The sequence below is a fragment of the Hyla sarda genome, chromosome 10, assembly GCF_029499605.1.
Source record: "Hyla sarda isolate aHylSar1 chromosome 10, aHylSar1.hap1, whole genome shotgun sequence".
NCBI lineage: Eukaryota > Metazoa > Chordata > Amphibia > Anura > Hylidae > Hyla > Hyla sarda.
This window is the reverse complement of record NC_079198.1, coordinates 139,325,548-139,349,993: the sequence shown is the minus strand read 5'-3', so window position 1 is coordinate 139,349,993 and position 24,446 is coordinate 139,325,548. Positions and strand designations below refer to the sequence as shown.

General features: G+C 43.9%; 1 protein-coding gene across 1 annotated transcript in view; it reads right to left on the bottom strand.

The window, feature by feature from the left end:
* Nucleotides 1-11,441, bottom strand: part of KLHL21 (kelch like family member 21) — a 65,491-nt gene extending 54,050 nt beyond the window's left edge. Inside the window, exon 1 of the mRNA XM_056544443.1 lies at nt 11,338-11,441. The gene's annotated coding sequence lies outside the window, so the exon portion shown is untranslated. The remainder of the gene's footprint in view (nt 1-11,337) is intronic.
* Nucleotides 11,442-24,446: the final 13,005 nt, after the last annotated feature.

Here is a 24,446-nt window from a genome sequence, read left to right as displayed (position 1 = left end):
AGTATTCTATGTGTGGTCTGACCAGTACTGTACACAGTATTATATGTGTGGTCTGACCAGTACTGTACACAGTATTCTATGTGTGGTCTGACCAGGACTGTACACAGTATTCTATGTGTGGTCTGACCAGTACTGTACACAATATTCTATGTGTGGTCTGACCAGTACTGTACACAATATTCTATGTGTGGTCTGACTAGTGATTTGTACAGCGGTAGAATTAATTCCTTGTCATGGGCATCTATGCCCCTATTGATGCACCCCATGATTTTATTAGCCTTGGCAGCAGCTGCCCGACACTGGTCACTACAGCTTAATTTACTATTAACTAAGACTCCTAAATCCTTTTCCATGTCAGTCGTCCCAAGTGTTCTCCCGTTTAATACATAATCCCAGCCCAGATTTTTCCTCCCCATGTGCATTATCTTACATTTATCAGTAATAAATCCAAAGAAAGGGCAAAATAATACCAGTATATTTAAAGTCGAGTGTGTTGATGACTAAAAATAAATCCTATATACACACTGGAACACCAATTTTATACATAAATAGTAAACTTTATTGAGAACTTCATTTAGTAAAAGCAATTAAAAGGGACAGTATAGCCAGACAAAAAAGGAGTTGATAAGGCAGGTAATATATTATTGGTTAGTTATGGCTACAGAGGTGCAAAATATGACATAGTTATTCTTAACTATACAGTAGAGCCACCAGTATAACAATAATTATAAGTTATACATCACAGTCCTATAAAGAATTGCACCACAAAGCAAACCTAACCTAGAAAAGAAGGTCACTGCAGATATAGCCTCCAGCGAGTGGTCAGGAGAAAGGGGAAAGGAAAGTAAAAGTGTGCATTTGAAGCACAGTGGATAAGCATTACCAGAGAACTTCCCCACTCACAGAGCACAGGCTGGAAGACATAGACAGTGTACCTACCTACACAACACCAGTACCCCAACGTCGTTTCGCCGTTTGGCTTCCTCAGGGAGTATGACCTAGTCTAGTTTGTGGGGGTATATATACAACATACCAGCCAATAGGGATCTATGAAGTAGATAATTACAATATAGTTCACCTGGATCGGTGACATGGTCCCGGTATCTGGCGCCATCTTGGTGCGCATCGCGCGCGCGCGCGATGACAAGGTGCGTCCACCATCGTCATCCCGCGAGACAGAAGGAATAACCCGCGCATGCGCGGTGCGCACCAAGAGTAAAGGTATTAGGATCCGAAAAGACACGAGCGGATATCAAGGCATATCGTGCCTGAAATAATCAGTTAATAGAAGATGGAAAAAAGAGGCGCCATTAAGAACAAAAAATAGAAAAAAAGAGAATAAGAAAATACAGAGGACAAAGCTCGGAAGGGAGCGCATCGTATATGTATGCATGTGTCAGACTGCAAGATATATCAAGGCCGCTCATAGAGTGGAGGCAGTGCAGCGGCCAGGCATGTACACACACCAACCCTGTTGGGGGTTCAATCCCCATTGCAGGGGAAAATATTTTTTTAAAAAATATATACTTTTCATGTTTTTATATAAAAATAGTGAGGAGTGCCACAAGGGTGCAAGTGAATATAAGTGGAACATGCAAAGGAAAATGGGAAAAAAGTGAAAAAACTGTGCAAAAAAGGTGACACATACAAGATAATGAACCTATTGTTACTATGTTGCTGACTGAATTCTTCGCTAATAGGAGCGAAAAAAAAGGGGGTTTATGTGATAAGTGTGTATAAGTGAAGATATGTGATTTATTAGAGTGTATAGTGAAGGATTGACGTATATAAAAATAGTTTAAATAGTAAATACAAATAGTGTATGTGCAAACTTGAGTGTTAGTGATGTTAAATGGGAGAGGTGATATCCCCCCTAACCTATCGTGTGCTGAAGGTGTATGAACAATATAAACATTTATTATGTATAAAAATTAGATAATTAGTGGCTATATGTATATATGTCGAAGTGTATCAGACAAAACGACTGTTAATCAACACCTCCAAAGACAGAGAATATATATCAATAATTTTATTCAACAATACTATGTATAACAATAATTCCTATAGTACCCGATTACTGGTGGCTCTACTCAATAAAGTGACAAGTGCTTTGCTGCTGATGGTCATCAATGCTCTCTTCAAATTTTCAGACTCTTTTGGCCTCAATGAATACAATAGTTTTGCCTCATATCTGTGATCTTTTGTGATAGTATAATATTCTACTATCCTCTCTATCAATACTAGCTATTGCTATCTGATCCTCTTTTAGTTTTGTGGTCCTAATTATTTTTTAAAAATTTTAATTTTTTCCTACCTTTTTTAATTTTTTCTGGTTTCTTTTTCCTTTTCATTATATATACATATACATCTTTTTCACATTTTATAGGGTTTCAAAATTGGTCTCGTATCCAAAAGAGTCTGAAAATTTGAAGAGAGCATTGATGACCATCAGCAGCAAAGCACTTGTCACTTTATTGAGTAGAGCCACCAGTAATCGGGTACTATAGGAATTATTGTTATACATAGTATTGTTGAATAAAATTATTGATATATATTCTCTGTCTTTGGAGGTGTTGATTAACAGTCGTTTTGTCTGATACACTTCGACATATATACATATAGCCACTAATTATCTAATTTTTATACATAATAAATGTTTATATTGTTCATACACCTTCAGCACACGATAGGTTAGGGGGGATATCACCTCTCCCATTTAACATCACTAACACTCAAGTTTGCACATACACTATTTGTATTTACTATTTAAACTATTTTTATATACGTCAATCCTTCACTATACACTCTAATAAATCACATATCTTCACTTATACACACTTATCACATAAACCCCCTTTTTTTTCGCTCCTATTAGCGAAGAATTCAGTCAGCAACATAGTAACAATAGGTTCATTATCTTGTATGTGTCACCTTTTTTGCACAGTTTTTTCACTTTTTTCCCATTTTCCTTTGCATGTTCCACTTATATTCACTTGCACCCTTGTGGCACTCCTCACTATTTTTATATAAAAACATGAAAAGTATATATTTTTTAAAAAAATATTTTCCCCTGCAATGGGGATTGAACCCCCAACAGGGTTGGTGTGTGTACATGCCTGGCCGCTGCACTGCCTCCACTCTATGAGCGGCCATGATATATCTTGTAGTCTGACACATGCATACATATACGATGCGCTCCCTTCCGAGCTTTGTCCTCTGTATTTTCTTATTCTCTTTTTTTCTATTTTTTGTTCTTAATGGCGCCTCTTTTTTCCATCTTCTATTAACTGATTATTTCAGGCACGATATGCCTTGATATCCGCTCGTGTCTTTTCGGATCCTAATACCTTTACTCTTGGTGCGCACCGCGCATGCGCGGGTTATTCCTTCTGTCTCGCGGGATGACGATGGTGGACGCACCTTGTCATCGCGCGCGCGCGCGATGCGCACCAAGATGGCGCCAGATACCGGGACCATGTCACCGATCCAGGTGAACTATATTGTAATTATCTACTTCATAGATCCCTATTGGCTGGTATGTTGTATATATACCCCCACAAACTAGACTAGGTCATACTCCCTGAGGAAGCCAAACGGCGAAACGACGTTGGGGTACTGGTGTTGTGTAGGTAGGTACACTGTCTATGTCTTCCAGCCTGTGCTCTGTGAGTGGGGAAGTTCTCTGGTAATGCTTATCCACTGTGCTTCAAATGCACACTTTTACTTTCCTTTCCCCTTTCTCCTGACCACTCGCTGGAGGCTATATATGCAGTGACCTTCTTTTCTAGGTTAGGTTTGCTTTGTGGTGCAATTCTTTATAGGACTGTGATGTATAACTTATAATTATTGTTATACTGGTGGCTCTACTGTATAGTTAAGAATAACTATGTCATATTTTGCACCTCTGTAGCCATAACTAACCAATAATATATTACCTGCCTTATCAACTCCTTTTTTGTCTGGCTATACTGTCCCTTTTAATTGCTTTTACTAAATGAAGTTCTCAATAAAGTTTACTATTTATGTATAAAATTGGTGTTCCAGTGTGTATATAGGATTTACATTTATCAGTGTTGAACCTCATCTGCCACTTCTCAGCCCAAACCTCCAACCTATCCAGATCCATTTGTAACGGTGCACTGTCCTCTATTGTGTTATCTACTATACACACTGTACAGTCCTCTATTGTGTTCTCTACTATACACAGTGCACTGTCCTCTATTGTGTCCTCTATTGTGTTATCTACTATACACAGTGCACTGTTCTCTATAGAGTTATCTACTATACACAGTGCACTGTCCTCTATTGTGTTATCTACTATACACAGTGCACTGTCCTCTATAGTGTTTACCACTTTACAGAGTTTAGTATCATCTGCAAATATTGCTACTTTACTATTCAACCCCTCTACAAGGTCATTAATGAATATTTTAAATAGAACAGGACCCAAGACTGACCCCTGTGGTCCCCACTAGTAACAGTCACCCAATCAGAATAAGTACCATTAATAACCACCCTCTGTTTCCTATCATTGAGCCAGTTACTTACCCACTTACACACATTCTCCATCAGCCCAATCCTTCTCATTTTATGCACCAATCTTTTATGTGGCACCGTATCAAATGCTTTGGAAAAATCCAGATATACGACATCCAGCGATTCCCCCCGGTCCAGTGTGGAGCTCACCTCCTCATAAAAGCTGATCAGGTGACAGGACCGATCCCTCATAAAGCCATGTGATATGGAGTCATACATTTATTTGTATCAAGATATTCCAAAATAGCATCTCTTAGGAAACCCTCAAACAATTTACATACAACAGAGGTTAAACTAACAGGCCTATAATTTCTGAGGTCACCTTTTGACCCCTTTTTAAATATTGGCACCACATTTGCCATGCACCAGTTCTGGGGAACAGTCCCTGTTACCATAGAGTCCCTGAATATTAAAAATAGGGGTCTGTCTATTACATTACTTAATTCCTTTAGAACATGGGGGTGTATGCCATCTGGACCTGGCGATTTTGTCTATTTTGATTTTTTTGTAGGTGGCACTGTACTCCTTCTTGGGTTAGACAGGTGACTTGTACTTCTTCCTGGGTTAGACAGGTGACCTGTACTTCTTCCTGGGTTAGACAGGTGACCTGTACTTCTTCCTGGGTTAGACAGGTGACCTGTACTTCTTCCTGGGTTAGAGAGGTGACCTGTACTGGGGAGTATACCTTATCTCGCTGTATTTTACCTGGGATTTCATTTTCCTCTATGAATACAGTGGAGAAGAATTTGTTTAGTATATTTGCTTTTTCCTGATCCCCGTCTATAATTTCTTTCTCATTATTTTTTAAAGGGCCAACACTTTCATTTTTGACCTTTTTGCTATTTATATAGTTAAAGAACATTTTGGGGTCAGTTTTACTCTCTTTGGCAGTGAGTCTTTCTGTCTCTATTTTTGCGGCTTTTATCTGTTTTTTTTTTTTTACATATTTTACATTTTTCTCTATAGCTTTTTAATGCTTCCTCACTGTCGTCCTGTTTTAGTAGTATAAATGCTTTATTTTTGTCATTTATTGCCCCCTTAACATTTTTATTCATCCATATTGGTTTTCTTTTATTTCTGACCCTTTTATTCCCATAAGGTTTATACATCTTACAGTGAGAATTTAAGATATTTATAAGTCTCCCATCTAGTGTCAGTATTGTTCTTTTTGAGGACATTATCCCATTTTATATTGTTAATGGCTTCTCTGAGTTGATCGATCTTTGCCTTCCTAAAGTTCATTGTTTTTGTGGCCCCTCGAGAGATTCCCTTATTGTAGAACAAGTTATAATGTATTCTATTATGATCACTATTCTCTAGGTGTCCTTGTGGTGGCGGGGTGTGTGGTGCAGAGCAGATGTTGTTACCCTAGGGGCAGATGGCATTAACCCCTTGTATTTGTGACGCCAAGGTGTGGTTTAGCCTATAACCACCCAAAGGTATACTGCTGGATCCTGGGCTAGGCACGGGGGCAATAATGACTCCGACGCCAAGTTACGCATAACAGTAGCTTCACTGAGGGTAGACAGATGGTAAAGTCTATACAGTTCAGCCAGGGCCCAAGGAGGTGACCAGTGACACAGAGACCTTAAGGGATAGCTGGGACTTGTAGTAGGACTGGACAATTGAATGCAGACCACGCTGACTTGACATATGACAGGGACTGACTTGACTTGACTCAAAGCTGTGACTTTACTTGACTTGATGGCGGCTGCAGGACTGGACTTTGAGGTCCTCAACACTCTGGACACACACACTAGACAAGACTGCACTGGACCTCAGCAGAAGAGAGAGAAGCTCCACCCAGGGCTTATATGGGGGAGACTAGCAGGGAGCCCATAGGTCACTCTTGGGATCACCTGATCACTGATACCTCCTGGGTAACAATCACATGACATATCACATGGTATAACTCTTAAAGCAACATTACATTTTATAACACTTTACATGGTAAAACATATTTACAATGGGGAAACAAGTGCAGGGGGCCTTGGGGACACAGAAGGAGGCTGCCTGACAGGACAGCAGGAGCACGGGGTAACATCTCCTGTACTGGGCCACCACATCCTTCTACCTGGACATTAGTTACTCTGTCAGGTCTGTTGGTTAATATTATGTCTAGTAGGGCACCCCCTCTGGTCGGGCCCTGCACAATTTGGGACCGATAATTATCTTTAGCTGTAGTCAGAAACCTGTTTCCTATAGGAGATTCACAGATCTCAGTCTCCCAGTTTATATCAGGATAGCAAACCTCTTAAGGACGCAGGGCGTACCTGTACACCCGGTCTATAACACGAGCACCAGGTAGACAACACACTGTTTGGCAATCCTGGTCTTTGTGACAGGTCGCCCTGTCTGTCCCCCTAATAATTGAGTCCCCCACTACCAGTACCTGTCTGGCCTGCCCTGCACTCCTCCCTCCCTCCTTACTGGAGCAGACCACCCCCCCCCCCCTGGCGGTCAGAGGCAGAGTCCTGCTGCAGTACTGCTGGCTTTGAAATGGCATCCCCCTCATATGCCAACCGGGCAGACTTGTTGGGGTGTGCCAGTTCAGGACTAGCCTCCTTGACCATTTTCCCTTCTATCCCGTTTTCTGACTGTAACCCAGCTCGCTGCCTGACTGTCCTGCCCCTCCGTCCCACTATCCTCCCCCACCTCTACCCCAGAGAGTACTTTGCTCAGTGAGCAGGAGACTCCTCTCCAAGTTGTCAGTCCGTCTCAGTGTTGCCAGTTGCTCCTCTAGATCCAGGATCTGGGCTTCCAAATGAGCAACTCGCACAACAATCTGCACCTCAAACTGATTGTATACATCACGCAAGATGCACACGGACTGCATTCTCCAACATGGAGACCATCTAGTTATGGGGATTTCACAGATTAACATCCAAAAACAGACCGTACATATTACAATTTAATTCTCTGTAGACCTTAAAAGTCCCTTCAATGTAAGGAAAACAAGATTTAAGCACCTGTGACCAATCTACCCCTCCCCCTAGAGGAGGATTAAAGAGTGAAAAGGTTGTTTAAAATTCTATCAGTGATCCCTCTGTGCTGTCCCGGTACCGTATCTTATACATTACCTGTATAGAGGTCCCCATAGTCAGAATCCCTACGACATCGGGGTCCCTCTTGTCTAGTTTTCCCCTTGTCACCTCACACTTAGTTAATGACTATATAGCCGTTCTTATTAATATAACTGTAAATATAGGAGTATATATGTATATATTTTGTTATCTACCTGTTCGCAGCGTAGCAGGACCTTCGGGTCACGTGATTAGGTGGAAACTCTATGGTTTTTCTTTAGGACCTTTGGAGGTTCCCGTGACGTATGCACACACAATGCACTGTAACGGTGAGTGACAGTTGTTACGGACCAATCCAAAACGGACGGCCCCTGCCCATATAAGGGACCTGCGCCATCTTGATCCCTCTCTTGGGTTGCTGACTCTGGAAGAGGTAGGACCTCCGCAGCTTACAAGACAATTTAGTAGGCCAAAGCCTTGCGGCCTAGGCCTATAGCACAGCGGATAGACTAAGCAATTCCCGCTACTCATCGCAAGATCACTGGACCTAATTACTCCCCTAAATCCAGCGGATCTCTGCCATACAATTCTACAAAAGCTGAATTGGGCTTATCTGATCCCAACCGACTGTCAATCGCTGCTCAGCTATATCTATAGAGACTCTGTTATCTGGACTGTTACTATTACTACATGTACAGAAATTCCTCAGTAAAAGTTCATGCAAGTTTTCAGTTAACAGCGGTTGTGGACAATCCTTTATTTCTGCATCACCTATTGCTCTTGGGAAGGGTGGCAATAGGCCTAGCAAGAACACAACATTTACCCCACACCCTGGCATCACGAGTGACAAGGGTTAATAGCGCCCTTAACTATCCTGCACAGCAACACCCTAAATACCTTACACTACCCCAAGACAGTGTCCTCTCTTCCGTCACCACACCTAAATATGCAAAAGTAGGTACTCACACAAGTCACTCCAACTCCACAGAGTCACTCCGCACAGCAGATTTCTCCTTTTTAACAACTCGCTTTCAGCTTCCTCTCTTTTAAAGGGATACTCCACTCCTAGACATCTTATCCCCTATCCAAAGGATAGGGGAAAAGATGTCTGATAGCGGGGGTCCCGCCGCTGGGGACCCCTGCAATATAGCATGCAGCCGTTACGCCCCCTCCCATAGACTTGCATTGAGGGGGCGGGGCGTGACATCACACGGGGGGCTGAGTCGTGACATCACGATCTTCCGTTCCCGTGGTCGGGAGCCAGAACCTCAAGCGCTGCAGGAAGCAGATACAGGTGGGTGCTGCATGCTATATTGCAGGGGTCCACAGCGGCAGGACCCCCACGATCAGACATCTTATCCCCTATCCTTTGGATAGGGGATAAGATGTCTAGGGGTGGAATACCCCTTTAAAGCAACACTCATATATATATATATATATATATATATATATATATATATATATGTTTTTTAATCAACCAGAGCCAGAAAGTTAAACAGATTTGTAAATTACTTTTATTAAAAAATCTTAATCCTTCCATTACTTACAAGCTTCTGTATTATTCACAGGAAGGTCTTTTGTTTTTGAATTTATTTTTCGTCTGACCACAGTGCTCTCTGCTGACATCTCTGTCCATTTTAGGAACTGTCCAGAGCAGGGGCAAATCCCCATAGCAAACCTATCTTGCTCTGGACAGTTCCTAATATGGACAGAGGTGTCAGCAGAGAGCACTGTGGTCAGACAGAAAGGAAATTCAAAAAGAAAAGAACTTCCTGTTGATCATACAGCAGCCGATAAATACTGGAAGGATGAAATATTTTTTAATAGAAGCAATTTACAAAACTGTATAACTTTTTGGTATCAGTTAATAAAAAATAAAAAAAAATCCTCTAGATTTCCCCTTTAAGTTCTAAAAGTCGTTGGTTGCGAGCCAGTGTAAAAGCCAGTGTTTCCCAACCAGGGTGCCTCCAGCTGTTGCAAAACTACAACTCCCAGCACTGTGATCAGACTGGAAAGAATTACACAACTTCCTGTGGAGAATACAGCAGCTGATATGTACTGGAAGGATTATGATTTTGCTATAGAAGTAATTTACAAAACTGTATAACTTTCTGCCACCAGTTGACTTATATTTTTTCCTCTATATTATCCCTTTAAGTTCTAAAAGTCTTTGGTTGTGAGCCAGTGTATAAGCCAGTGTTTCCCAACCAGGGTGCCTCCAGCTGTTGCAAAACTACAACTCCCAGCATGTTGGACTATATAGTAGTATAAAGTATAGGTCAGTGTTTCCCAACCAGGGTGCCTTCAGCTGTTGCAAAACTACAACTCCTAGCATGTTGGACTATATAGTAGTATAAAGTATAGGTCAGTGTTTCCCAACCAGGGTGCCTCCAGCTGTTGCAAAACTACAACTCCCAGCATGTTGGACTATATAGTAGTATATAGTATAGGTCAGTGTGTTTCCAACCAGGGGTTCCTCCAGCTGTTGCAAAACTACAACTCCCAGCATCATGTTGGACTATATAGTAGTATATAGTATAGGTCAGTGTTTCCCAACCAGGGTGTCTCCAGCTGTTGCAAAACTACAACTCACAGCATGTTGGACTATATAGTAGTATATTGAATAGGTCAGTGTTTCCAACCAGGGGTGCCTCCAGCTGTTGCAAAACTACAACTCCCAGCATGTTGGACTATATAGTAGTATATAGTATAGGTCAGTGTTTTTCAACCAGGGGTGCCTCCAGCTGTTGCAAAACTACAACTCCTAGCATGTTGGACTATATAGTAGTATAAAGTATAGGTCAGTGTTTCCCAACCAGGGTGCCTCCAGCTGTTGCAAAACTACAACTCCCAGCATGTTGGACTATATAGTAGTATATAGTATAGGTCAGTGTATTTCCAACCAGGGGTTCCTCCAGCTGTTGCAAAACTACAACTCCCAGCATCATGTTGGACTATATAGTAGTATATAGTATAGGTCAGTGTTTCCCAACCAGGGTGCCTCCAGCTGTTGCAAAACCACAACTCACAGCATGTTGGACTATATAGTAGTATATTGAATAGGTCAGTGTTTCCAACCAGGGGTGCCTCCAGCTGTTGCAAAACTACAACTCCCAGCATGTTGGACTATATAGTAGTATAGAGTATAGATCAGTGTTTTCCAACCAGGGGTGCCTTCAGCTGTTGCCAAACTACAACTCCCAGCATGTTGGACTATATAGTAGTATATAGTATAGGTCAGTGTTTCCCAACCAGAGGTGCCTCCAGCTGTTGCAAAACTACAACTCCCAGCATGTTGGACTATATATAAGGCTGTCCGGGCATGCTGGGAGTTGTAGTTTTGCAACAGCTGGAGGCACTATGGTAAGGAAACACTGGTATAAGCAGCAGAGCCCCATACACAGAACACGCTTGGTACGACGCGCGCCGGGAGAATACCAAGACGGGTTCCCCTGGAGGCTCAGTGTCCCGAAATACTGATCTATCTGCTTGAGCTTCCAATCCTGACACGTGACGAGCTTTGGCTCATGGGCGATCGATACAAGAGCGTAGAGAACCCGGCGCGGTGAGCAAGTGCACAGAGCCCGCCTGCCAGCTGTGTAAACTTTAGGGGCTACGCCAAAAAATTACACGGGCAGGCGGATTTAGATTGTAAGCTCTGTGGGGCCGCAGTAGATATGAGTAGATGTTTCGGTTGTTGTAAGTGGCGCCCTGCTGCTAAAGCGCTGCGGATTATGTCGCGGGCTATACGAAAAAAAAACGTACGTGTTATACTTACACAGGGTCTGTGCGTGCAGCGATTCACCTTAGGCGCAGCTTATGTCCCCACATTCCTCTCCCTGTGCTATTTCTGCTGCAGCCAGCCAGTGCAGTTAAATAGGGGACGTCGTACTGGTATCGGGGATGCGGGGGTAACAGCTGTCTTTTCGACAAAACTTCGAAAAAACTTTTGCGCAACAACGCAGACCGTTAGCTTCCAGCCTTCTTATCGCCACATAAAACAGCGCAAAATGACGTAAAATCCTCCTTCGGTTTCCAAGGCTTTCGCATTCGCGAGGCGACAGTTGAGCTCCCCCCCATTGCATAGAGATGGTATAATCCAAGCTGAATGAATAGCATTGTCCTGGTATGCAGGCTGCGCCGCTCTCGCTCGGCTGGTGTCAGCCCTGTCTGTCTGTTGTGTTCTCCATTATCTGACAGCTCAGAGGAGGAGCCGCACAGTTCACACCACACGAGGGCCATAGCTCTGACGTATACGTTTGTTTACCAAGAAGCGACATTCGCACATATACGGTAACAGTCCAATAGGTTTACGGAGGGGGGAAACTTTTTTCCAAAGGAGGGTCCTTTTTGGCATATGTCTGACAGGTTTGGACATAGTAGATCCAGTAGGAGCTGTTCACATTACGTTTTTGCTATCCGTCAAGTGCATATGTTTAATTGCCCGAAAGATGTATTGAAACGCGTCGCTTGACATATCCATGGACTTTTCTCGTTTACTTAAAGAAGTACTTTTTTTTTTTTCAACTGGTTTCAGAAAGTTATACAGATTTGTAAATTACTTCCAGTTAAAAATCTTAATCCTTCCAGTACTTATCAGCTGCTGTATCCTCCACAGGAAGTTGTGTAGTTCTTTCCAGGCTGACCACATTGCTCTCTGCTGCCACCTCTGTCCATGTCAGGAACTGTCCAGAGCATAAACAAATCCCCATAGCAAACCTCTTCTCCTGCTCTGGACAGTTCCAAAAATGGACAGAGGTGTCAGCAGAGAGCACCGTGGTCAGACAGAAAATACATTTGAAAAGAAAAGAACTTCCTGTGAAGTATACGGCAGCTGATAAGTACTGTAAGGATTACGTTTTTTTATATAGAAGTGATTTACAAATCAGTTTAACATTCTGGCACCAGTTGGTTAAAAAAATATATAATGTTTTCCACTAGAGTACCCCTTTAAAGAAGGAGCATTAACAAGAAATAAAGTAATAATACAGTAGATGATTGTGCAACGATCAATGAATATCCACAGGGGTCCAGCATCCATAGTGTGAAAAAATGTTCTGCAATGTTTCATCCCTTGTAACAAGTTTGGGTCTAAGGCATACAAATAAAAGCAATAAGCAAAAAACAACTGTAGGCCGTCACTCCCCCTCCCATAGACTTGCATAGCAGGGGCGGGGCGTGATGTCACACGGGGGCGGAGTCATGATGTCATGATACTCCGACCCCGTGGTCGGCACCCGGCAGTTTGTGAGCTGGCAGCGCGGCGTGCAGCTCAAAGAGGTGGGTGGCGAATACAAGATTGCGGGGGTCCCCAGCAGTCAGACATTAAAGGGGTACTCTTGCCCTAAGACATCCTTTGGATAGGGGATAAGATGTCTTAGGGCCAGAGTACCCCTTTAATACAAAATGGAGTTGTAGTTTTACAACAGTTGGAGACAGGGGAGATATTCAAATACTGGCTGATTCTAAGGAAGTATAAACTAAGGGTATGTTCACATGGCTGATTTTTTCCGGCAGACAGCGAGGGCCGCTCGGAAATGCGCCTTCTCCATAGACTGCAATGATCTGACCAAATCCCACAGCAAGAATAGATGTGAATTTTTTCGCATTTTTTCGGAATGGGAATTTCAGCACCAGATTTTTTCCCGGCAAAAATTCTGCCGTGTTCAAGGTGCAGCAGAATTTCATTGAAAACAATATGACTCTGCTAGATTCTGCATTGGAAATTCTGCCGCATGAACAAGGTCTTAGAGGGGAAGCCTAAGATTTTTAAAAGTGACTCAGGCTGCTCGATAACTCTGCTGCATCTTACACTGTCTACTTTAAAGGGGTAATCCGGTAAAAAACATTAAACAGATTTATAAATGACTTACTTATTTATTTAAAAATCTTAATCCTTCCAGTACTTATCAGCTGCTGTATAATCTTTTTGAATTTCCTTTCTGTCTGACCACAGTGCTCTCTGCTGACACCTCTGTCCATATCATGAACTGTCCAGAGTAGGAGCAAATCCCCATAGCAAACCTCTCCTGCTCTGGACAGTTCCTGACATGGACAGAGGTGTCAGCAGAGAGCACTGTGGTCAGACTGGAAGGAAATTCAAAAAGAAAAGAACTTCCTCTGTAGTATACAGCAGCTGATAAGTACTGGAAGGATTAAGATTTTTATATAGAAGTCATTTTAAAATCTGTTCAACTTTCTAACACTAGTTGATTTCAAAATAATGTTTACCACTGGAGTACCCCTTTAAGTTTGCAGCACTTTTTAGCTGGTTTAGTTAACACCAAGAATTTTTGATACCTTTTACTTGGGCCAACTCCCCCCCCCCCCCCCCCCACACCTTTTTTATTTTTTTTTACTTTTTTTATTTTTTTTTAAGAAAGTGGTGCAAACAGTAAAATTAAAAATCATATGTAAAATATCTGATAACAGGGGCACTAATAACGTGTACCACATTTCACCCAACATTGGTGCAGAATACACAGAAGGAACAGTGTTAAATCCTCTGAATACCTCCCTACACCCTTTCTCCACAACACAAATTGCACGGCCACAGACTACCGTGTCACCCTGCTGCATTGTGACTAGTGCAGGTGAATGGGGCAACTTGGTTACGGTTGCAACATGATTCAGGGAACGAATCCTGATCCCCCATATACTTGCACACTAGGTTCAGCCTGGCATGTATGACATCTATGAACTGTCTGATCATTCTTTCCCCTCCACATGTGCAAGAAGAAAGGAAGACCTGGGAGCCCCCCCCCCCCCCCCCCCCCCCATACACAATATATAGTTGGCTGATCCCCCTAAAAGGGGTACTCTGGAAGAAAGAAAATATTTTCAAATCAACTAATGCCAGAAAGTTATTAAGATTTGTAAATTACTTTCAAAAGTCTTAAAGGGGTATTCCAGGCCAAAACTTTTTTTTTTATATATATATATATATATCAACTGGCTCCGGAAAGTTAAACAGATTTGTAAATTACTTCTATTAAAAAATCTTAATCCTTCCAATAGTTATTAGCTTCTGAAGTTGAGTTCTTGTTTTCTGTCTAACTTCTCTCTGATGACTCACGTCCCGGGAGCTGTGCAGTTCCTATGGGGATATTCTCCCATCATGCACAGCTCCCGGGACGTGACATCATCATTGAGCAGTTAGACAGAAAACTTCAGAAGCTAATAACTATTGGAAGGATTAAGATTTTTTAATAGAAGTAATTTAAAAATCTGTTTAACTTTCTGGAGCCAGTTGATATATATATATATATATATAAAAGGTTTTGCCTGGAATACCCCTTTAATCCTTCCAGCACTTCAGGAGTGGATTGTTATGAGGATTTGCTCCTACTCTGGACAGTTCCTGAAATGGACAGAGGTGTCAGCAGAGAGCACTGTGGTCAGACTGGAAAGAACTACACAACTTCCTGTGGAGCATACAACAGCTGATAAATCCTAAAAGGATTAAAGGGGTTATCCAGGAAAAAAACTTTTTTTTTTATATATCAACTGGCTCCAGAAAGTTACAGTTACAGATTTGTAAATTACTTCTATTAAAAAATCTTAATCCTTTCAGTACTTATGAGCTTCTGAAGTTAAGGTTGTTCTTTTCTGTCTAAGTGCTCTCTGATGACACGTGTCTCGGGAACAGCACAGTTTATAAGCAAATCCCCATAGAAAACCTCTTCTAAACTGGGCGGTTCCCGAGACACGTGTCATCAGAGAGCACTTAGACAGAAAAGAACAACTTTAAAGGGGTACTCCGGTGGAAAAACAATTTTTTTTTCTATTTTAAATCAACTGCTGCCAGAAAGTTAAACATATTTGTTAATTACTTCTATTAAAAAATCTTAATCCTTCCTGTACTTATTAGCTGCTGAATACTACAGAGGAAATTCTTTTCTTTTTGGAATGCTCTCTGATGACATCACGAACACACTGCTCTGTGCTGACGTTATTATAATAATAATAAGTCTTTATTTATTGTTGTCCTTACTGGGATTTGAACCCAAGGCCCCAGCACTGCAAGGCAGCAGTGCTAACCACTGAGCCACCATGCTGCCCTTAGCATACATCTGCTATGCATGGTTGCTAAAATGGACAGAGATGTCAGCAGAGAGCACTGTGCTTGTGATGTCATCAGTGTTCCAAAAAGAAAAGAATTTCCTCTGTAGCATTCAGCAGCTAATAAGTACTGGAAGGATTAAGATTTTTTAATAGTAATTTACAAATATGTTTAACTTTCTGGCACCAGTTGATTTAAAAAAGAAAGAAAAAATAGTTTTTCCACCGGAGTACCCCTTTAACTTCAGAAGCTCAAATGTACTGAAAGGATTAAGATTTTTTAATAGGAGTAATTTACAAATCTGTTTAACTTTCTGGAGCCAGTTGATATATATATATACAGTGACCCCTCGACTTATGATGGCCTCGACATATGATCATTTCAACATATGATGCTGCTGTGTGTTGGGTCCATCGTACAAACAGCTATCTGACAGCGCTGATAACTTCAGTAACTGACAGATAGTTGTATAATGTCCCCGTGTGCCCCGTTCTGCCTCCTGTTACTCACATGCTGTCCTGCTAACTCACGCAGGCTTCCACTGTGAGTTCCGTGTAAGCCCCGCCCCCCCAGTGCAGCCATAGCCAATAGCCTGCATAATCTTGTTGCAGGCATCCAATGAGCTGCTGGCTGCCCTCCCCTTCCTTTCCTATAGAGCTGTAGTCGGCAGGATGGTAATGGAGGACATTCTGTCCCCCCTGAAGGTATTTAAAGAACTGTACAGTACTGTATGCAATGTCACATCACATACAATACATATACACACTATACACCCCATACATCAATGTTTCCCTATCAGTGTGCCTCCAGCTGTTGCAAAACTATAACTCCCAGCATGCCCAGACAGTCAATAGCTGTACATGCATGCTGGGAGTTGTAGTTGTGCAACAGCTGGAGGCACCCTGGTTTGTTAAACACTCCCCATACACTCCACATCCAATGGTCATCCCAGAACCAATTAGCAGTTTCCCATAGAGATATGTATTCAACATACAATGGTTCCGAGGCCACAGAACCAATTACCATTTTTACATAGACATATGTACTCGACATATGATGGTTTCAACATATGATGGTTCTCCTGGAACCAATTAATATCATATGTTGAGGGACCACTGTATAAAAAGGATAGGGGATAAGATGCCTGATCGTTGGAGTCCTGCAGCTGGGGACGCCCGGGATCATGCACGCGGCACCCCGTTTGTAATCAGTGCCCGGAGCGTGTTCACCCCCTCCCGTAGGCTTGCATTGAGGGGCGGAGCGTAACGTCACACGCCGCCGGCTCTGCGGTCGAGCGTAATCAGACTCGGAGCGAACACGCTCCGGGCACTGATTACAAACGGGGTGCCGCGTGCATGATCCCAGGGGTCCCCAGCTGCGGGACTCCCGCGATCAGGCATCTTATCCCCTATCCTTTGGATAGGGGATAAGATGTGTAAGCACCGGAGTATCGGAGTACCCCTTTAAGGCTTTTAAATAGAAGTAATTTACAAATCTGTTTAACTTTTTGGCACCAGTTAATCTGAATTTTTTTTTTTACATCCGGAGTACCCCTTTAGATAGTGGTCTCCAACCATTGCCTCCCCCATCTGTTGAGGAGACTACAACTCTCAGCATCCCCTTGTAGATTCCACCTTTTAGCCGGGGGATCGGCCCCGGCAGATCTCTCCCCCGCCTCTGTATAAATAAAGGTGTATACACGACATTTCCTCAGGATTTCTAAACCGAGCCAACTCCACGATGAGAACCATAGTGTAAACACTCAGGAGTCCTCGCCGCTCACACATCCTGTTACAGAACTGCACGATGGGTGTGACCTGTACGGGAGCCAAAAAATAGTGCAAGGTGCAAGGATGACACAATGATGACTGCTCACACAGATTATTGTTATAGGGCTGGAATGTCGGAGCTTACGTTTGCTGTACGCGTAAGGCTGCTGTCTCCTCTGATCTCCTATACACGTGTACTCTCAGCTCAGCCAAGTGTGCATGTACTCTTCAAATTTGGCTGCCAAAATCCCTGGATTCATCTAATGCAGTGTTTTTCAACCAGGGTGCCTCCAGCTGTTGCAAAAAATTACAGCTCCAAGCATACCGTTGGCTTTCCGGGCATTCTGGTAGTTGTAGTTTTGCAACAGCTGGAGGCACCCTGGTTGGGAATCACTGATCTAATGTGTATGGTCAGTTTAGATCAGTGCAGACACATCAGGCTCCATGTTTGTTGTGTACACACTTTGGCCCATAGTGCAACAATGTAACACCACAAATATACACATGAAAAGAAGAGTGACTGGAATGATCACAGCTGCTGCAGTCATTTTCCCTAGCGGACTTCATATGGCATTTGGGAGGGGGAAGGAGATAACATATTACTCAAAGGGGTACTCCGCCCCTAGACATCTTATCCCCTAGCCAAAGGATAGGGGATAAGATGTCAGATCGCCACGGTCCCGCTGCTGTGGAGCCCCGGGATTCCCGCTGCAGCACCGCGCTGTTCGCTCTGCGCGTAATGACGGGCGATACGGGGGACGGAGAAGCGTGACGTCATGGCTCCGCCCCTTGAGACATCACGGCCCGTCCCTTTCAATACAAGTCTATGGGAGGGGGCGTGGCGGTCATCACGCCCCCTCCCATAGACTTGCATTAAGGGGACGGGCCGTGATGTCACGAGGGGCGGAGCCATGACGTCACGCTGCTCCGTCCCCCGTATCACTCGTCATTACGCGCAGAGCGAACAGCGCGGTGCTGCAGCGGGAATCCCGGGGCTCCACAGCAGCGGGACCGCGGCGATCTGACATCTTATCCCCTATCCTTTGGCTAGGGGATAAGATGTCTAGGGGCGGAGTACCCCTTTAATAAAGGGTGTGTGTGTGTGTGGGGGGGGCATATTACTTTATAAAGCAGTGGTCTTCAACCTGCAGACCTCCAGATGTTGCAAAACTACAACTCCCAGCATGCCCGGACAGCCGTTGGCTGTCCGGGCATGCTGGGAGTTGTAGTTTTGCAACATCTGGAGGTCCGCAGGTTGAAGACCACTGTTATAAATGATAGGGGGGAAGGAGAAGGCATATTACTTTATAAAGGATGGGAATAAGGGATGAGGAAGTGTGCTGTAAATGGAGTGCACACCACCCTCTCACTCATCCTTTATAGTGCACTCACACATCATCCTGTGTTGCACTATAACGATTAAAGAATTAATACTGTGCCCCGGAATATAATACTGCCACACATTACACCCCAGAATAATATGGCTACACACTGGACCCCTCATATAATACTGCCACACACTGTTACCCTTGAACATAAAATTGTCACACACTATGCCCCCGGGTATAATACTGTCACATACTATGCCCCAAAATATAATACTGTAATACACTGTACCTCTAAATAACACTGACACACACTGTGCCCCTGAATATTATAATGTAATACACTGTACCTCTGAATAATACTGCCACACACTGTGCCCCTGAATATAATACTGCCACACAATGTACCCCTGGGTATAATACTGCCACACACTGTAGTCCTGAATATAATACTGCCACACACTGTACCCCTGAATATAATACTGCCACAACCTGTAGTCCTGAATATAATACTGCCACACACTGTACCCCTGAATATAATACTGCCACACACTGTTACCCTTGAACATAAAATTGTCACACACTATGCCCCCGGGTATAATACTGTCACATACTATGCCCCAAAATATAATACTGTAATACACTGTACCTCTGAATAACACTGCCACACACTGTGCCCCTGAATATAATACTGCCACACAATGTACCCCTGGGTATAATACTGCCACACACTGTACCCCTGAATATAATACTGCAACACAATGTACCCCTGAGTATAATACTGCCACACACTGTAGTCCTGAATATAATACTGCCATACACTGTGCCCCTGAATATAATAATGTAATACACTGTACCTCTGAATAATACTGCCACACACTGTGCCCCTGAATATAATACTGCCAAACAATGTACTCCTGGGTATAATACTGCCACACACTGTAGTCCTGAATATAATACTGCCACACACTGTACCCCTGAATATAATACTGCCACACAATGTACCCCTGGGTATAATACTGCCACACACTGTAGTCCTGAATATAATACTGCCATACACTGTACCCCTGAATATAATACTGCCACACAATGTACCCCTGGGTATAATACTGCCATGCGCTGTATCCCTAAATATAATACTGCCACACACTGTACCCTTGAATATAATACTGCCACAACCTGTAGTCCTAAATATAATACTGCCACACACTGTACCCCTGAATATAATACTGCCACAACCTGTAGTCCTGATATAATACTGCCACACACTGTACCCCTGAATATAATACTGCCACACAATGTACCCCTGGGTATAATACTGCCACACACTGTACTCCTGGGTATAATACTACCACGTGCTGTATCCCTAAATATAAAACTGCCATACACTGTGCCCCTGAATATAATACTGCGGTGGCCCAGTACAGGAGGTGTTACCCCGTGCTCCTGCTGTCCTGTCAGGCAGCCTCCTTCAGTGTCCCCAAGGCCCGTGCACTTGTTTCCCTATTGTAAATATGTTTTACCATGTAAAGTGTTATAAAATGTAATGTTGCTTTAAGAGTTATACCATGTGATATGTCATGTGATTGTTACCCAGGAGGTATCAGTGATCAGGTGATCCCAAGAGTGACCTATGGGCTCCCTGCTAGTCTCCCCATATAAGCCCTGGGTGGAGCTTCTCTCTCTCTTCTGCTGAGGTCCAGTGCAGTCTTGTCTAGTGTGTGTGTCCAGAGTGTTGGAGACCTCAAAGTCCAGTCCTGCAGACACCATCAAGTCAAGTAAGATAAAGTCACAGCTTTAGGAGTCAAGTCAGTCCCTGTCATCTGTCAAGTCAGCGTGGTCTGCATTACATTGTCCAGTCAAACTACAAGTCCCAGCAAGCCCTTAAAGGGGTACTCTGGTGGAATTTTTGTTTTCTAAATCAACTGGTGCTATGAAGTTAAACAGATTTATAAATTACTTTTATTAAAAAAAAAAATCTTTACCCTTCCAGTATTTTTAGCAGCTGTATGCTACAGAGGAAATTCTTTTCTTTTTGAATTTCTTTTTTATCTTGACCACAGTGCTCTCTGCTGACACCTCTGATCGTCTCAGTAACTTTCCAGAGCAGGAGAAAATCCCCATAGCAAACCTATGCTGCTCTGGACAGTTCCTGACATGGACAGAGGTGTCAGCAGAGAGCACTGTGGTCAGACTGGAAAGAAATTCAAAAAGAAAAGAATTTCCTCTTTAGCATACAGTTGTTAATAAGTACTGGAAGGGTAAAGATTTTTTTAATAGAAGTCATTTACAAATCTGTTTAACTTTCTGGCACCAGTTGATTTAAAAAAAATGTTTTCCACCGGAGTACCCCTTTAAGGTCTCTGTGTCACTGGTCACCTCCTTGGGCCCTGGCTGAACTGTATGGACTTTACCATCTGTCTACCCTCAGTAAAGCTACCGTTATCCATAACTTGGTGGCGGAGTCATTATTGCCCCCGTGTCTAGCCCAGGATCCAGGGGTATACCTTCAGGTGGTTTTATGCTAAAGCAGGCCCTGGCATTACGAATACAAGGGGTTAATGCCATCTACCCATAGGGCAGGGGTCAGCAACCCCTGGCACCCGTGCCACTCATGGCACACAGGATGCATTTGAGTGGCACGCAAGCAAGTGCCGACCTGCAGGTAGTCCCGGGACACTGTCACTTTAAGCGGCTGGTGAAAGATCCGGCCAGTGTCGGAAGATGTATCCCTCCCCCTCCCTGCCCGGTTATTGTAAGAAAGAGAGAGTTCTCTCTCTTTTCCTCCCGTCACCTTCATGGAGGGGGGATGGGGATCGCTCTGAGCTCTGTACCGGCCACAGTGAGGTAAGTGTCTGAAGGAGGTCAGGGGTCACTGCTACAGACCAGTAAGTCACCTGTATGTTACTGTGGAAGAGACTCAGCTCAGCTCCTGGCTCTGGTCTCTATAGATCCCCATTACTGTGTTATCTACCGATTACCCCATAAGTGTGTCATTCACAGCTCCCCCATAAGTGTGTCATTCACAGCTCCCCCATAAGTGTGTCATTCAGAGCTCCCCCATATGTGTGTCATTCACAGCTCCCCATAAGTGTGTCATTCACAGCTCCCCCATAAGTGTGTCATTCAGAGCTCCCCATAAGTGTGTCATTCACAGCTCCCCCATAAGTGTGTCATTCAGAGCTCCCCCATATGTGAGTCATTCACAGCTCCCCATAAGTGTGTCATTCACAGCTCCCCCATAAGTGTGTCATTCAGAGCTCCCCCATATGTGTGTCATTCACAGCTCCCCCATATGTGTGTCATTCAGAGCTCCCCCATATGTGTGTCATTCACAGCTCCCCCATAAGTGTGTCATTCAGAGCTCCCCCATATGTGTGTCATTCACAGCTCCCCCATAAGTGTGTCATTCACAGCTCCCCCATAAGTGTGTCATTCACAGCTCCCCCATAAGTGTGTCACTCACAGATCCCCCATAAGTGTGTCATTCACAGATTCCCCCATAAGTGTGTCATTCACAGATCCCCCATAAGTGTGTCATTCACAGCTCCCCCATAAGTGTGTTATCTACAGATTACCCCATAAGTGTGTCATTCACAGCTCCCCCATAAGTGTGTCATTCACAGCTCCCCCATAAGTGTGTCATTCACAGCTCCCCCATAAGTGTGTCACTCACAGATCCCCCATAAGTGTGTCATTCACAGCTCCCCCATATGTGTGTCATTCACAGCTCCTCCATAAGTGAGTCATTCACAGCTCCACCATAAGTGTGTCATTCACAGCTCCCCATAAGTGTGTCATTCACAGATCCCCCATAAGTGTGTCATTCACAGCTCCCCCATAAGTGTGCCATTCACAGCTCCACCATAAGTGAGTCATTCACAGATCCCCCATAAGTGTGTCATTCACAGTTCCCCCATTAGTGTGTCATTCACAGCTCCCCCATAAGTGTGTCATTCACAGATCCCCCATAAGTGTGTCATTCACAGCTCCCCCATAAGTGTGTCATTCACAGCTCCCCCATAAGTGTGTCATTCACAGCTCCCCCATAAGTGTGTTATCTACAGATTACCCCATAAGTGTGTCATTCACAGCTCCCCCATAAGTGTGTCATTCACAGCTCCCCCATAAGTGTGTCACTCACAGATCCCCCATAAGTGTGTCATTCACAGATCCCCCATAAGTGTGTCATTCACAGATCCCCCATAAGTGTGTTATCTACAGATTACCCCATAAGTGTGTCATTCACAGCTCCCCCATAAGTGTGTCATTCACAGCTCCCCCATAAGTGTGTCACTCACAGATCCCCCATAAGTGTGTCATTCACAGCTCCCCCATAAGTGTGTCATTCACAGCTCCCCCATAAGTGTGTCATTCACAGCTCCCCCATAAGTGTGTCATTCACAGCTCCTCCATAAGTGAGTAAATCACAGCTCCACCATAAGTGAGTCATTCACAGATCCCCCATAAGTGTGTCATTCACAGCTCCCCATAAGTGTGTCATTCACAGCTCCCCCATAAGTGTGTCATTCACAGCTCCCCCACAAGTGTGTCATTCAGAGCTCCCCCATAAGTGTGTCATTCACAGCTCCCCCATAAGTGTTTCATTCACAGCTCCCCCATAAGTGTGTCATTCACAGCTCCCCATAAGTGTGTCATTCACAGCTCCCCCATAAGTGAGTCATTCACAGCTCCACCATAAGTGAGTCATTCACAGATCCCCCATAAGTGTGTCATTCACAGCTCCCCATAAGTGTGTCATTCACAGCTCCCCCATAAGTGTGTCATTCACAGCTCCCCATAAGTGTGTCATTCACAGCTCCCCCATAAGTGTGTCATTCACAGCTCCCCCATAAGTGTGTCATTCACAGCTCCCCCATAAGTGTGCCATTCACAGCTCCCCATAAGTGAGTCATTCACAGATCCCCCATAAGTGTGTCATTCACAGCTCCCCCATAAGTGTGTCATTCACAGCTCCCCCATAAGTGTGTCATTCACAGCTCCCCCATAAGTGTGTCATTCACAGCTCCCCATAAGTGTGTCATTCACAGATCCCCCATAAGTGTGTCATTCACAGCTCCCCCATAAGTGTGCCATTCACAGCTCCACCATAAGTGAGTCATTCACAGATCCCCCATAAGTGTGTCATTCACAGCTCCCCCATAAGTGTGTCATTCACAGCTCCCCCATAAGTGTGTCATTCACAGCTCCCCCATAAGTGTGTCATTCACAGCTCCCCCATAAGTGTGCCATTCACAGCTCCCCATAAGTGTGTCATTCACAGATCCCCCATAAGTGTGTCATTCACAGCTCCCCATAAGTGTGTCATTCACAGCTCCCCCATAAGTTAGTCATTCACAGATCCCCCATAAGTGTGTCATTCACAGCTCCCCATAAGTGTGTCGTTCACAGATCCCCCATAAGTGTGTTGTTCACAGCTCCCCCATAAGTGTGCCATTCACAGCTCCACCATAAGTGAGTCATTCACAGATCCCCCATAAGTGTGTCATTCACAGCTCCCCCATAAGTGTGTCATTCACAGCTCCCCCATAAGTGTGTCATTCACAGATCCCCCATAAGTGTGTAATTCACAGCTCCCCCATAAGTGTGTCATTCACAGCTCCCCCATAAGTGTGTCATTCACAACTCCCCCATAAGTGTGTCATTCACAGATCCCCCATAAGTGTATCACTCACAGATCCCCCATAAGTGTGTCATTCACAGATCCCCC